This window comes from Acomys russatus, chromosome 7, assembly GCF_903995435.1.
Source record: "Acomys russatus chromosome 7, mAcoRus1.1, whole genome shotgun sequence".
NCBI lineage: Eukaryota > Metazoa > Chordata > Mammalia > Rodentia > Muridae > Acomys > Acomys russatus.
Window position 1 is genome coordinate 63,833,163 of NC_067143.1, and position 14,799 is coordinate 63,847,961.

Genomic DNA, 14,799 nt, shown 5'->3' on the forward strand with positions numbered 1-14,799 from the left:
CACAGCCCTCAGATGTCAGTAAGTCCCTTGGTGGCAGCCCAGACCAGGTATATCTGCCTGGCCTTTGGTAGTAACAGAACCCTGCTGCCACAGCGCCATGGACCCAGATGTGGCCCCTAGTGGTGATGCAGGCCAGGGCACTAGGATGCTCCAAAGTAGCACCATAGGCTACTCACACTAGGCTGTTCCTCACTGTCCTCTGTTCATTGTGCCCATGTTCTTCTGTCTCTCTTTCTCTTCCATTCTCCATCACTTACTTGCTCCTCTTTAGTGGCACCTGGGATCTCTGAGTGTCTGAGATTGTCTTAGGAGTACTGTGCCCCGCCTGTACTCTATGGTGCCAAGCAGGGGTCATCTTGGGCATGCTCTGCCCCCTCCTATGCCTGTGAGGCACCGATTGATGGTCGTCTCAAGCTAGCTTCCTGTTTCAGTCCCCTGGTGCTGGACTGGGGGTCATCTCCGAGTGTTAGGCTGCTAATCATTCAGTTGTTTATAGGTTAGAACACTGGGCTTAGACAGCCTCTTGCCTCTCTGCCACCTACTGACATACACGACACAGCAACCACATCTGCAACACCTCTAGGGACAGAGGTTTGTATCTGCTTTTGAACTTTGGCATAGTTACCAAGTTGCTTGATACTTAATCTGAAGTTTACTTATAATAGGTTTAAATGGAAATTAATTATTATAATATGTATTCTAGTTTCCAATTAGATAGTAGCAAGGGTTATGACAAAACATACTTTTAGCTTCGGGTATATTTAAGTTTAATAGATAAAATTTACTTCTTTTTAAGTGCTTATACCAGCATTTATGAATCATAACTATTAATGAAAAATGCAATGCTATAATTGATTTGGGGTGAGGATGCTAGCCTCAGTTTTTAAAAACTGGGCCTAGATAATTTTAAATTGTAAACAGGCATTAAGAAACAAATTAACATTGTTCTTAGCTTCAGTGAAATCCTAATACAAATCTCAGTACACTTTCTCTTCCTCTTAAGGATAGCAAAATACTAATTTTATGATTTCAATGGAAAGACATACAATACATACCACAAGATATAGCTTGACTTATAGTGCTTCACTTTGTGGTTTCCTAGTGATAGACGGTGTGTGTGTGTGTGTGTGTGTGTGTGTGTGTATTTCAAATGTGTAATTTGAAATAGAAATTAATTTTTTCAAATAAATTTACAGAATGAAATATGTATTGTATGTGGAAAATATTGAAGCATTGGTATTTACCTCATACAGTGTACAAATTTGAACTCAAAGTGCTTTATTGTCTTGAATTTAAAAGAAGGACAAAAAACCCAGGAGAAAATAGAGCCCACAAAATCACAGCTTCAGAAGAAAACAGTTAAACTGATTTTTTAAAAAACCTTTCTTTTTAGTTCATTCACTTTATATTCCTATTGTAGCCCCTCCCTTGTCTCCTTCTGGTCCCACCCTCCCTTCCTCCTCCCCCCTCCCTTAGTCCTTAGAAAGGGGCAGCCCTCCTCCCATACCATCTGACTCCAGCCTATCAAGTCTCATCAGAACTGCCTGCACCCTCATCCTCTGTGGCCTGGCAAGGCTGCCCCATTAGGGAGAAGGGATCAACAAGTGGGGACCAGAGTCCATGTCGGAGGTGGCCCCTGCTCCCTATATCATGGGACCCACAAGGAAGCTGTGCTGCCTATCGGCTACATCTGAGCAGAGGGTCTAGGTCCTTTCCAAGCATGATCCTCGTTGGTGCGTCAGGCTCTGCAGGACCCTTGGACTCAGATATTTTTGGCTCCATTGGTCTCCTTTGGAGCTCCTGTCACTTCCAGGTCATACTTTCTATCTCTCAACTGTTCCATAATACTCCCTATGTTCTGCCCAAAGTTTGGGTGTGTGTTTCAGCATCTGCATTGATCTCTGCTGGGTGGGGTCTTTCAGAGGACCTCTATGGTAGGCTTCCTTCCTGTTCTCTCTCTTCAACTGCTTCTGGTGTCTGTTCTATTAATAATTAAAAATCTGATTTTTAGAACTTATCCTTAAGAAAATGAAAAAGCAAACCCCACCTAGTAGAAGAAAAAAATATTCAGAATACATATGTCTGAGAAATAATTTATATTCATAACATATAAATAACTGCTACAATTCAGTAAAATGAATTAAGTGATTTAATTAAAAATAGAACATTTAAATATTGCCTATAGGAATATATAAAATGGTTCACTTTCTAGGAAAATATTGGGCAGTTTAGTATATGAGGGTGGAATCCTTTCCTAAATACTCTGCTCAAGAGAAAGAAAGCTGTACTTTCTGTAGAAAATTGTTCTCACTTGTTTATAGCAGCTTTATTTGTGATAGCCTTGAATGGGGAAACCACTTACAAGATGATGTAGATGAGCAATAAGTAAATTGTATATTATCCTTCCTGGTGAAAGGAATTTGATTACAGATATTGACAGCATGGGTGCATTTTTTTGTTGTTTTGTGTCCACAAGAAACCATCAACTACACAATAAAGTACATGTTGTGTAATGCCTTTTATGTAAGGTTATAGAAAATTATGACTTAAAGTATTCCTGGGGCCATTGGTAGGTAGACTCAACTGCAGAGGCTTTTTTTGGTAATGGAAACATAGTTTAATTGTCATAGTGATTACACAACAATAACATTTATCAAAAGTAATCAAGCTATCCGGGCCTGGTGACGAAGCGCTGTCACCCCAGTTACTCAGTAAGCAGAGGCAGATGATTACAAGGTGAACACCAGCTTGGGAAATGCAGTGAGACCCTGCTTCAAAATGACAGTTATAGAGAGGACATTGGATAATCTCATGTTCTTGCCTACGTAGCATAATATATGTTTGTGTCCTGTTTATAAGCTCTATGTATGAGTCTGATAACACAGATTTGTAATGCTACTATAATTTATAAAAACACATCAAAGCTGAATTTTAAGAGTGATAGCATGTGTTGTTTTTAACTTGTGCATGTGTGTAATCTTTACTGTGGGCATCTGTAGGAAAGGTCTCTTTTCCTCCTGGAATGACCTTTAAGTTGGCTGTTCTGCAGGATATTGTGAGAGGATATTTGTTTCATGCTTTGAATGATCAGTAGTTATTTTCAAGAAGGACCGAGAGAGTGGATTTTCTAGTTAGTGGAGCATAATCTGCCTATTAAATATGGTGAGCTTGGCATCTAAGTAGATCATAAAACCATATGTATTGAAAACCGTGTTCCTCAGAAACTTTTCTCCTCTCTTCTTACCCACCCTGGCATCAATTAGATCATCCAGATGAGAGTTTAGGCCCCAGAAATGACTGTGTTTCCCAGCATGCCCATGTTTACTGAATGTTGATCAGGTTTTTACCAGTTACTACAGTGAGAGTCTGGTAATTAATGCCCACCTGGAAATAAGTGGGGTCTCTTCCTACAAACTCTGTGGCACCTTTGGTCTTGATGATGATTACAGCAGCGTTTTCTTCTTCACAGTGATGTCACTGTGGTGCAATAGCAAAGCTTGTGCTTTCTGTGGTAAGGGGCATGCTTTTATTTTAAAACCATATGGTGGGAGCATTGGTGTACTGTGATCCAAAATGCTATTTTTTGGTAGGTTTTTATCAACAGAACTCATAGGCACATATGTTTTCAGAGAGTGGTGGATATAGGAAAAGGACATCATTTAGTTTGGGAATTCTGTCATGATATAACATTCATTTATATTAATATTTTCATTATTTCATGTGTATGGATGTTTTATTTACATGTATATTTGTATACTACATGAATGTATGGTGCCTGTGGAAGCCAAAAGGGTGTATTAGATTTCCTAGAACTAGAGTTTCAGGTAGATATGAGCCACAGTGGGGGTGCCTAGAATCAAACCTGGGTCCTCTAAAAGAGCAGCCGCCAGTGCTTTTTACTGCTTTGCCATATCTCTAGCTCCATGCCCATCAAATTTACAGGAAGGCCCAAACTGACCTGTCAGCTTATTGAGGTTAGTATATATCAGGAACATGGTATCAGCATGCAATAAATACTGTAGGTGGCTTCTTTATCTGCTCCAGAAGCACAATAGCTGTATTCCTCTAGCTTTAATTGTGGTATCTTTGTTCTCATCCAGATTGATATGGTTTCTTGAATCCTGATTTTTTTTTTTTTATAGATTATTAAGGTTGTTGCTTAGTTTCTAAATATCAGAGGGATTTGAAAATGTTTTTCTGTTATCCATGGGTTAATAATATTGGAGTCACAGCATGCTCTGAATAATTTGAAAATTCTTCATGCTTTATTTATATACAATCATATGACTAATTTATGGACACATTCCATGCCTATGGGACACAATTTGAATTCATCATTGTTGCGTATACTGTTGTTTATGCAACTGTATGGCTCAGTGTTTTCTTCGCTTGTCCTGTCAGTTGAAGGACAACATCTGACAAATTCTATTATTGTTAAACTTAATTTCTCCATCTGTGTCAATCCTGAATTTGTTTCAGGTGTTACATGATTTTTAGTTAACCTCTACCTAGCTGTTCCTGAGTTCGCAATCCAATCTTACCTCAGCTGGCCTTCATCTCTGATTCCTTTACGACTGTTTTTAGGCCAACAAGGTGGCTCAGTGAGTAAGGTGCTTATACAAAGCCCCGCGGCCTTTTGATTCCCAGAACCTGTGGTGGAGGAAGAGAGGACCGACTCCTACAGTGTTTTTTCTCTGACCTAGATACATGTGCCATGGCACACAGATCTATACACATGCACATATGCAACAGATAAGTTATAAATGTAAAAAATGACCTTTTTCTAACTATAGCCAGCAGGAACTCACACAGAGAGCCTGTAAAATAAAAATTGGCATTTTAGCTTTAATGGTAGAATGAATGCATTTACTATGGTAATGTCAATAATTAAATTTTTTTTGGAGAGGAATGGTTTAGAAGTATTTTTAAAGTAATTATTACTATTTATATTATTCTTGAAATATAGAATATAAACACTAAGTATATGACATTTAACCAGCCTTTTAAAAAAACTAACCATCAAAATAATATTTTAAAATGCATATATGCATAAAATGAACTCAGGATTTTCATATACTTTTTAATTTCCCTAAAAGTATACATTTAAGAAACATGCCATTTTTCCCCTGGAAAATTTCTGGCTTCTTCAATGTTTATATTTCCGGTTGGTTTGTTAAAAATAACTTCCATGATTATGATTGTCATGGCCCATATTGAATGCTTTGGCCATGTCCCATGCTAATTACTTTATATACATTATCCTGGATACATCTCATCTGCTACCTAGCACTGCAGCACTCCAGGTGCTAGAGTAGGGGAGGGTGGGCAGCTCTCAGGGAGCCAGTTCCTTCAAACTTCTTTAAGCCCCACAGCTGACACCGGTAAAACCAGACAACACGCGCTTGCTTCACGTCGTTGTTTATAGTCCTTACCCTGATGCTCCATTGCTGGGAGCCAGACCGCGAGCCCTGGAGCCTTGGCTGCACTTGTTAGCTGTTGAAATTGGGCTAGTCACTTAACCTTTGTTTATTCACCTGTAATTTGAAGATAGGAAAATTTATATTATGATGGTTATATAAGTTAAAACATATAAAGTAAGTATTTAGGTCAGTTTTTACTACCTAAGGGATAAACTTTATGGAAATCAGCAGGTTTTTCTTTCATTTTTAGTCTGCTTTAATCTGCACTATTTTCAGTTTTGTGCCTTGTTAAAAACTCATTACCTCTCTAGTGTTAGTAATAACTTTCTGCCATATAGGTAAATCAATTGTACTTTTGGATTAGATACTTTGGTTAATATGGAAGTGTCTTAGGTGACTAACTTCCAGAGAATCAGTATGAAACATAATTTGTCATATCAAGAAATTCCCTGAAAGAACACAGTCTTTTTTGGGAAATCCCAGTTCTCAAGGAGTGGAAAGCTAGACACTGTGGAGTGGGAGGCCAGCCTCTGCCACACATGGCATGCACAGCAAGCCTGAGCTACACAGGGAACCCCCGTTAATTTTGCTGTTCCCAGAAAGGGTCTTATGACTTAGTAAGCTAGTTTTGCACTCGTTATGCTGTCCTTACTGGCTTCTAACTTCAACTGTGCAGAGTACTTGGGTTATGAGATTACAGATTTGTTCACAACATCTTGTGTGTGTACATGTGCGCACGCGCGCGCACACACACACACACACACACTTTCTTTTTTGATGGGGCTAAGGATTGAGTGAGGACTGGGTTTTACACTCTGATTACCTTTTTCTACCACTGAGCTATACCTCAGCCATAAGAACTTAATTAGGAAATGTCTATGTTCTAAGTTACAATGAAAATTTAAAAAAAAATGTTTGAGATTAAAGGAGATTGAAGAAAATAAGTATAATACCTACTTCTTGACTGGATCCTTTAAAAATACACTATCACAATGTTATTAAGCTACGGCAAGATTGAACTTGGACTGTGTATTAGGGTTATCTAGAGGAACCACTTACAGAATAAATATATATATTTGGAAAGGGAATTTATTAGAACAACTTACAGGCTGTAAGTGGTCCAGCTAGTCCAACACTGGCTCATTCCGTGAACTTGGCTATGTGAGTGTGTCCTCGGTATATGGCAGAATACAGCAGAAGTGGGCGCTAATGCAGGAATGAACTTGCTATTGAGTGTGAGAACCATCAAGTGAGGGAAGCTTCCTTCTTCTATGTCCTTTATATAAACTAGCAGCAGACGGTGTGCTCCAGATTAAAGGTGCATCTTCCCATGTCAAAAGGCCTCGGTGAAAGGCTGTTCTTCCCATCTCAAAGATTTGGAGTAGAAGTAGGTCTTTAACAAAAAAGTCCCTCATAGGATTTTCCCAGTGATTTGAGTTTTAGTTAACTGCAGATACCAAGTTGCCAACCAAGAATAGCCATCACAGTAAGCTAGTGCTGCGAAGAGACAGCATGACCAGGGCAGCTCCCGTAAAAGAAAGCATTTAATTGGGGCTGGGTTACAGTTCAGAGGGTTGGTGCATTGTCATCATGGTGGGGAACATGGCGGCATGCAGGCAGACATGGTGCTGGAGAGGTAGCTGAGAGCGCTACATCTGGATCTTCAGGCAGCAGGAAGACAAAGACACTGGACCTGGCTTGGACTTTTGAAACCTCAGTGCTCACTGCCAGTGACGTACTTCCTCTAACAAGGAAGGCGATACCGACCAGTTCTTCTGAAGTATTACCACTCCCTTACGACTAAGTATTCAGATACATAAACCTATGGGAGATGTTCTTATTCAAACCACCGCAGACTCTAAATTTGATATATTAGTGATATTGATCTCCCCCCGCAAAGCTGATAAATGAGATGCATGTCAGAGAATACACTTTTTGTGTTACATTTCCTGGGGTCTTGTGGATAAACGTCTTTTCACCCCAGATAGGGCACTGACAAAGATCGAAGAAGTATTTTCACTCAAGGCTGGCTTGGTGAACCAAGGGGTTTATTGTGGTTGTTTGCAAGTACATATGTAAGAGTTTACTTCCAGCAGTGTGGGAAATGTAGGCAGCTGCACCATTGAGAATCCCTAGACAGCAGCATGGATAGAAACTCAGGAGAGCTATGCGCTCGTATCTCCATGCCCAGGTGGCAGGTTGCTCCACTAAAGAGTCTTCCATATTCCAGCAGTTGCTTCCTGCCTGTGCAGTCTTAGGAAGGGAACTTTTGATTATTAAACTTATTTGAGATTCCTGGATATTTAAAAATATCTTGGGTTTCTTTAACTTACAGAGTCTTGTTAATCTTCCTCTGCTCTCTAGGAGGGAATTAGATAACATATTGTGACATTTACTGGTCATGTGGAGTATTTGAAAAGACTCACATGTTCAACTGTTTCGTCCCTCCCACCCCTGGTCCCCACCTCTCTTCCATCCTTGACACCAGGCATATGATGCAACAGTGAACATGTAGAAGTCAGAGCTCTCTCACTTTCCTCCTCTTCACCTTGTCTCTGAAGCACAGTCTCTCATCTTTCTCCTGTCATGCTGTGTACTCCAGATGGCCCATGTGCTTCCGTGTGATTTCTCCGGGTTCACCTCCCGTTGTTAGGAGAGTGCTGACATTAACTGCATCTGCCCTTTCAGTTGGTTCAGTTGGTTCAGAGGATTGAAGTCAGGTCATCAGGCTTGCATGACATTTTTACCAAATGGCCCTTCTTGCTGATCCTTGGTTTAAAATTTTTAATATTGAAAGTCACAAAAGGCAAGTATGGTTATTAACAGAGAAACTGTGAACCAGGGAAACAGGTTGTGTGACTGTAGAGCTTTTCTTCGCAGTCACCGTATTTACTGGGCTCTGCACTTACACAGCAAAATTCTCACCTTGTAATTATGTTCACTATATATCTCTTTGATGAATTATTTCAGCAGATAATTTTGTGCTTTTATTTCTATTATACAATCTGTATTTAGTGTTGGATTGTTTGTAACTATTATTTTGAAATAATCAAGTCCTAGAGCTAGATAAGACATTTAATTAAATAATAACGGGAGCAATTTTACAAAGAAGCAGAGTTGTTTGTTGATCTATTTCATTCCTTCTTTGTGTTATTTACCTTGATAGCTGTGAACTTGAGTTTTATGGATTTGTGCACATAGCAATGAGCAACATTTATTTCCTGCCTTGTTTCGATATTCTTTACATGGTTTGCCGTTTGTACAATAGTAGAGTAGGCTATCAGTCTACCCTTCCTAAATGTGCTTTTGGTTTTGTGACATTCCATTTGACAGTGATGAAGAACGTGCTCACAGGCATCGCTGAGGATCTTCCTAGGGGAACTCTATTGGTCTAGCATAGAAAATTTTAATTTGTATATTAGTAAACATTATAATATGTATTAAAGTTCTTGTTAGTAAAATGTGTACATTGCAAATGGAGTTCATGGATTTAAGTTTTTATGTTATTTGAATGTCAGAATTATAATATTTAAGTTATTCTAATATGAAGTATTGAACCCGTACAACTCAAGTGTAATACAAGGCTTATTCCTAATACTTTAAAAGTGCTGTTGCAGACTGCTTAGGATAATTAAATAATACAGGTTAATTGTTAGTTGACCAAATCATGGTCATGTCAGTTACTAGTCTATTTCTATCACAAGAATGTACATCCTAGGTTTAACAGATAAATAGAATTCTATAGATAGATAAAGTAAAGTAGTTAGACAAGGTCTTAAAAAACCTCAGAGACCTACAGAATATGGCATTTAAAAATGTTTTCATTAGTTTAAAGATTCTTTGACAATGAGACAGTTTAACCCCTGGCAACACCAGTCTACCTCAAAGATGGTCGGCATCAAAGAACCTCCTTATGGAGATGGCTTCAAATGTGGCAAACAAGCCACTGGGCAAAATGTCTTCATTTCTGCCACAGACAGAATTCTGACTAAAAATGGGCAAGCTTGGATGCAGGGAGAGTCAATAGCCAAACTCTGCCAAGACAGGGCAAGTAAGTCCTCAATAGTTCCTGCCTCACAAATATGTCTGTCGAGATATTGGGCCAGAAGGCTGAAGATGATGCCCCAATGTTATAGAGAGTTTTGGGTGACTCTTCAGGTAGGAAACTGTTCCTGTTGTTTTCTCATTGTGGAAGCTGCTTAGTTGCACTTCCTATCTGCTCAGATAATCAATTTTATTCCTTCTCAAGTCTCTGATGGGGTTGAAGACCAGATAGTTTAGTTTTACAAGTAAACTTAGTTGTTTTGAGGTTCAGATGTTTTAAGGTCTAGATAAATATTTTAAGTTGATAGAGATGAGATATGATAGATATTGATTTACATTCAGAATTTTAGGTGCACCAAGATAAGAAAGATGTTCTCTTCAAGGCTGCCAAATACAAATAGCTAAAACACTATGGATGCAACATTAATATAATTCCTGATTGTTTTGTGGTTCCTCTTGCTGTAGATAGTTTATTTTATATATGTGTAATAATATAAATGCGTATGTTAAAAACTAAAATTAAAAAAAGAAAAAGAAAAAAAATTAAAGTTATGAGCTTAAATTCCTTCATTTCATATAATTGACCAAAGTATCTGTGGCTGATTGTGTTATAAGGTTATTTTCTAATAATGATAGTATAAACATATTTCATGCTTTTCTACAAATTATTTGCTTATAACTTAATGAAAGTATTCCTACTGCAACAATTTTGGAAGATCTGTTTTTTTTTATGATGACATTATAAAGAAAGAGGCAAAGTGGAAGACCTACGGAGTTAGATCTAGGGAGAAAATGAAGAGGAGGTGGTGTTTTGTAGGACCCTTTGTGTTCTAGTCCAGTCAGTTGTAGGGAGCTTACACACATTTCATGTCCTTCTCACAGAAGCCTCGCAGTGCAAGTAAGCATTATTGGTTTCCCTGTATAAATGTGGAAGTTGACGTGGCGAAGGCTGACAAGCGTGTAAACTGAATTACACATCTATTTAATACTCAAGCCTCACTCACGCTCTTGTTCTATGAAGGTGTTCTTGGGCCTCTTTAAGCAGAGTTTGTGTCATAGCAGAATTTCTTTTTTGAACCAAGGTATTAAATTTTGTTCTCTTGTCATAAACTCAAAATATTTTATTGCTCCTATATTAGCCTGTCCTTTCAATTATATTATGCTTCATATTGACATGTCTACCAAAGTGCTGTAGAATAATTTAAAATACTTAGAGTAGATCTTTCATGTGTACGTAATCACAGGATCTCTCTAGACCATGCTGTTTTCCAGCTGCCTCATCTTGACTCCCACTCAGTTTGTTTGTGTTTGCAGGAGTTTCAGGACTAGAAAATATTTTCTGCCTTCTCTGTCATAGTTTCAGATAATTTGGACAAAATCATATATTAGCTGAACATATTTTCCCTAGCATGTACCTTAGAACACTAACAATAATGGCATTATTGACTGATGGGAGCAAATGAAATATCATAATACTGTTATGAATCAAATTCATGCTTAAATGTTTTAAGAATTTCAGATTAAATGACAATGATATATTAGCATGACGGCTCCTTTCTGAGGTTAGCTTGGATATGCTGACTTTTATTTATTTTTTAATATTTCAAAGATTACATTGTGCTTACTTTCCCAGTGACCTCTGGCCAAAAGCAATAAACTTCTATCCTGTGTAGAACTAGGGTAGTTGTTTCTCAGATTTCCTTGGTGAGATATTTTACTCTAATGAAAACGACCCACATTTCACTGCTTCTTTTGTTTATTTCTCCTGGTTGCTGAAATGAACTACTACATAATAAAATACCAAAAAAATTTAATACTTTCCTTTATTTTAATTTTGAGCAAAAAGTTTTGTTTAAACATTTGCATGGTGAAATTAGTGTGAAATAAATGATTGATATTCAGAAGTGACATCTAATTTTACCACTATGGCAGCTATATAAAATAGCTAATCTCAGTGTTCACATACACAAGCATATTTGGGTGTATAATGGCCCCTTCTTCTGATAGTCCTGGGTTGGCTCTGCTTCTTAAGTGTTGAGCCTCTCAACAGCTCCACACTGCTTGCGTGATGCCTACCTACCATGGCAGTGACTGGACGACAGTCTCATTCCTGTCTCTTTGCCGGGATCACAGAGCACCTTCTTGTCTTGGAGATTTTTCTGCTGTAAGTAGACGTCAGCCACATATGAACAAAACTATACTGAATATGCCTTACGTTAATTTCATTTTTACTCAGTGAGTTTAGACCATAAAACGTAGCCAGAAAAATTAACACTCCCTTTTTTTTTTCAGTTTGGATTTTTTCTTTTGCGGTGTGGTGTCTTATTTTGTAGTTCAAGCTGGCCTTGTTCTTAGTATGTTGCAAGGAGGCTTTGCTGTTTCAGCCTCTGGAGTGATAGGAACAGCCCTCCCCAAACCATACCAGGCTTGCATAAATATTTTTCAGTTCATTTTAAGTATGCACTGAAATGGATCAGCAAGTAGACATTTGCCACAAATCCTGAACACCTCTGTTCCTTTTATGAGTGTCTAATTTTGCCTTATTTATAAAAACAGCTGATTACGTTAGGCCAGTATGTCTCAATTCCTTGGCTTTTGTGTTTAGATTTTTTTGGGGGGACTTTTGTTTGTATAGTAAATAATAACCATTGGTTAAGTCCCTTCCCCATCAGTTTGTATTTGTTAAATATTTTAAATTTAAAGGAATTTACTCTTTATTTTTTAATGTATTCTTCTCTCATATATTACATCCTGACCACAGTTTCCTCTTCCTTCGCTCCTCCCACTCCATACCCCCCAACCTGCCCTCTCCCCCAGATTCACTCCTCCTCTCTCTGTTTTACCTCAGAAAATAGCAATCCTCCCATGGATATCAACCAAACATGGCATAACAAATTACAATAAGACTAGGCATAGGCCCTCATATCAAGGCTGGATGAGGGAGGAGAAAGATTCTAAGAGGAGGTGAAAGAGTCAGAGTAACCCCCACTCCCACTGTTAGTCCCAAAAGAAGACTATGCCACCATAACATAAGCTGAAGACCTAGATCAGACCCACACAGTGCCTGTGACTGTCACTTCAGTCTCTGTGAGCCCATGAGCCCTGCTTTGTTGATTCTGTAGGCCATGTTCTCATGGTATCTTTGGACACTCTGTCTCCTTTAGTCCTTCCATGGGGTTCCCTGAGCTCTGCCTAATGTTTAACTCGGGGTCTCTGCGTTTGTTCCTTTCACTGAAGACTCTCTGATGGTGATTGGACTAGGCACCAATCTGTGAGTATAGAACAATATCATTAAGGATCATGTCACTGATTCCCACCCCACCCCCACCCCTTGTATTTAGTTCTATCTCTGGTCCATCCAGCCTCTGGTTCTTGGCCATCCAGGCAATGTCAGGTATGGACTCCCTCTCATGGCATGGGCCTCATGTTGGACCGGTCATTGGTTGGTCCAGCACATCTTGGAGGCAGGACAAATTGTAAATCAAAGGTTTGTGGCTGGGTTGATGTCCTAATCCCTGCACTGGAATCCTTGCCTGATTAGAAAGAGGCCAATTTAGGCTCCATGTCCCCATTACTAGAAGTCTTCAGTAGAGTCACCTTAGATTCCAGAAGTTTCCATTACACCAAGTTTGTAATGTAAATTTTATGGCTATAGTAACTGAGGTAAACAGAGCAAAACCTTGAGTTTTTATGTATCATTTTCACATCTGAGACCTTTTTTGTGTTTGAAGATAGTCTTCCCATGCATTTATGAATGGCCTGGAACTCACCTTTGGAGACCAGGCTGGCCTCCCATTCCCACTCACAGCAATTCTCCTGCCTCCGTCCATCAAGTACTCAGATTGCAGGTGCGCACTACTATGCTTGACTGAGAAATTTAATACTGATTTTTGTATTATCTCATATATATTCTCTATATTTCTCAAGTACTCTCTTTTTAAATATTTGTGTATGTGTGTGTCTCTCTCTGTCTCTCTGTGTGTGTGTGCATGCATGTGCGCACACATGCCTCCGTGTGTGGGTGTGTGTCTGTTCCTATTCTCATAAACTGTGTACTTTAAGTTTTGGGATCTAGGTAATTAAATATGTTTTATGTATTATATGATACTGATTTTAAATATTTGCTTTTAGTAGAAATATGTCACTGTCTGTAGCTTTTTAGCTACAGTCTATAATTATAAGACAGTTTATTTTTCTCAGAACAATATGGTTGTCTGAGAATTTTTGTGATTAGAAATAATCATAATGGTAAGAAAAATTTTAAAACTTTATTTAGATACTCATTGAATAGTTATTTGCCAACTAATGTATTTTTGTGTCAGTTAAATGCTGGGATGTTCACATGTCAGACAAGTATTTTTTTTCTTTCTAGAGCTGATATAGCAGTAGAGAAAACCAGATAATTAATGTTAAAAAAACCATATGAGCCATTTATCAGGAAGAACCCTGCAGAAGAGGGAAGGAAGGACTGTAGCCAAGAACGCCACAGGAAACCACAAAGTCCACTCACCTGGGCTCATAGAGGCTCACTGAAGCAAATGCCAACCAGGGAGCCACCATGGGCTGACATGAGCCCCCTGCACATTTGTTACAGTTGTGTAGCTTGGTGTTCTTGCGGAAGTCCTAACCCTGAGGGCATTGGCTGTCTCTGATGCTGTTGTTTGCTTCAGAAGCCCCTTCCTCCTCCTGGGCTGCCTTGTCCAGCTTTAATAGGAGACCAGGTGCCTAGTCCACTGCAACTTCATGTGCCATGGCAGGCTTGTCGCTTTCTGAAGAGACATGTAGGAGGGGTGGTTTGGTGGGTGGTAGTGGTGGAGGGGACGCACTGGCAGGAGAGAAGGAGGGGAAAACTACAGTTGGACAGTAAAAATAAACAGATGACTAAATGAAGTGGCCAAAAAAAAAAAAAAAAGGCTGAAAGGGAAGGAGGGCATTGCAATTTTAAGAGGTTTGTTGAAGAAGACAAAATTAGGAAGATGACATCTGAGCGCTAAAGCTTGACTCAAGAACATCAGAAGAAGAAAACGCTTAGCCACCTCCTCAGCCCACACGCATTATTATCTACTAGTTTTAAAGTAGTTAGCTTAGATAGAGACGAAGAGGAAGAGAATGCCTGTATGAGAACCATGGAGGAGAACTGACGAGATCTCCCGTCGAGGTTAGTACTGCAGTTCTGTTTCTTCCCTAGCATGCTTCTTGATCTGTATATTGGTAATATGATACTTATTTTGTGTATTGTTTTATAAAAGTATAATGAAATTTGCCCCTTTCCTCTTTCTCAGTGATAAAGCATATTGTTCATTGTGTGTGATTTAGCTCGCCCTATCTATCTATC

General features: G+C 38.9%; 1 protein-coding gene and 1 non-coding gene across 2 annotated transcripts in view; one reads left to right on the top strand and one right to left on the bottom strand.

Annotated features, from left to right (window-relative positions):
* The window catches only part of Pde3b (phosphodiesterase 3B), a 126,586-nt gene that overhangs the window by 29,948 nt on the left and 81,839 nt on the right, over window positions 1–14,799 (top strand). The gene's annotated exons all lie outside the window — the stretch shown is intronic.
* LOC127192509 (small nucleolar RNA SNORA17) lies at window positions 463–590 on the bottom strand. The gene has a single exon (XR_007830990.1). It is a non-coding gene; the product is annotated as a small nucleolar RNA SNORA17 (small nucleolar RNA).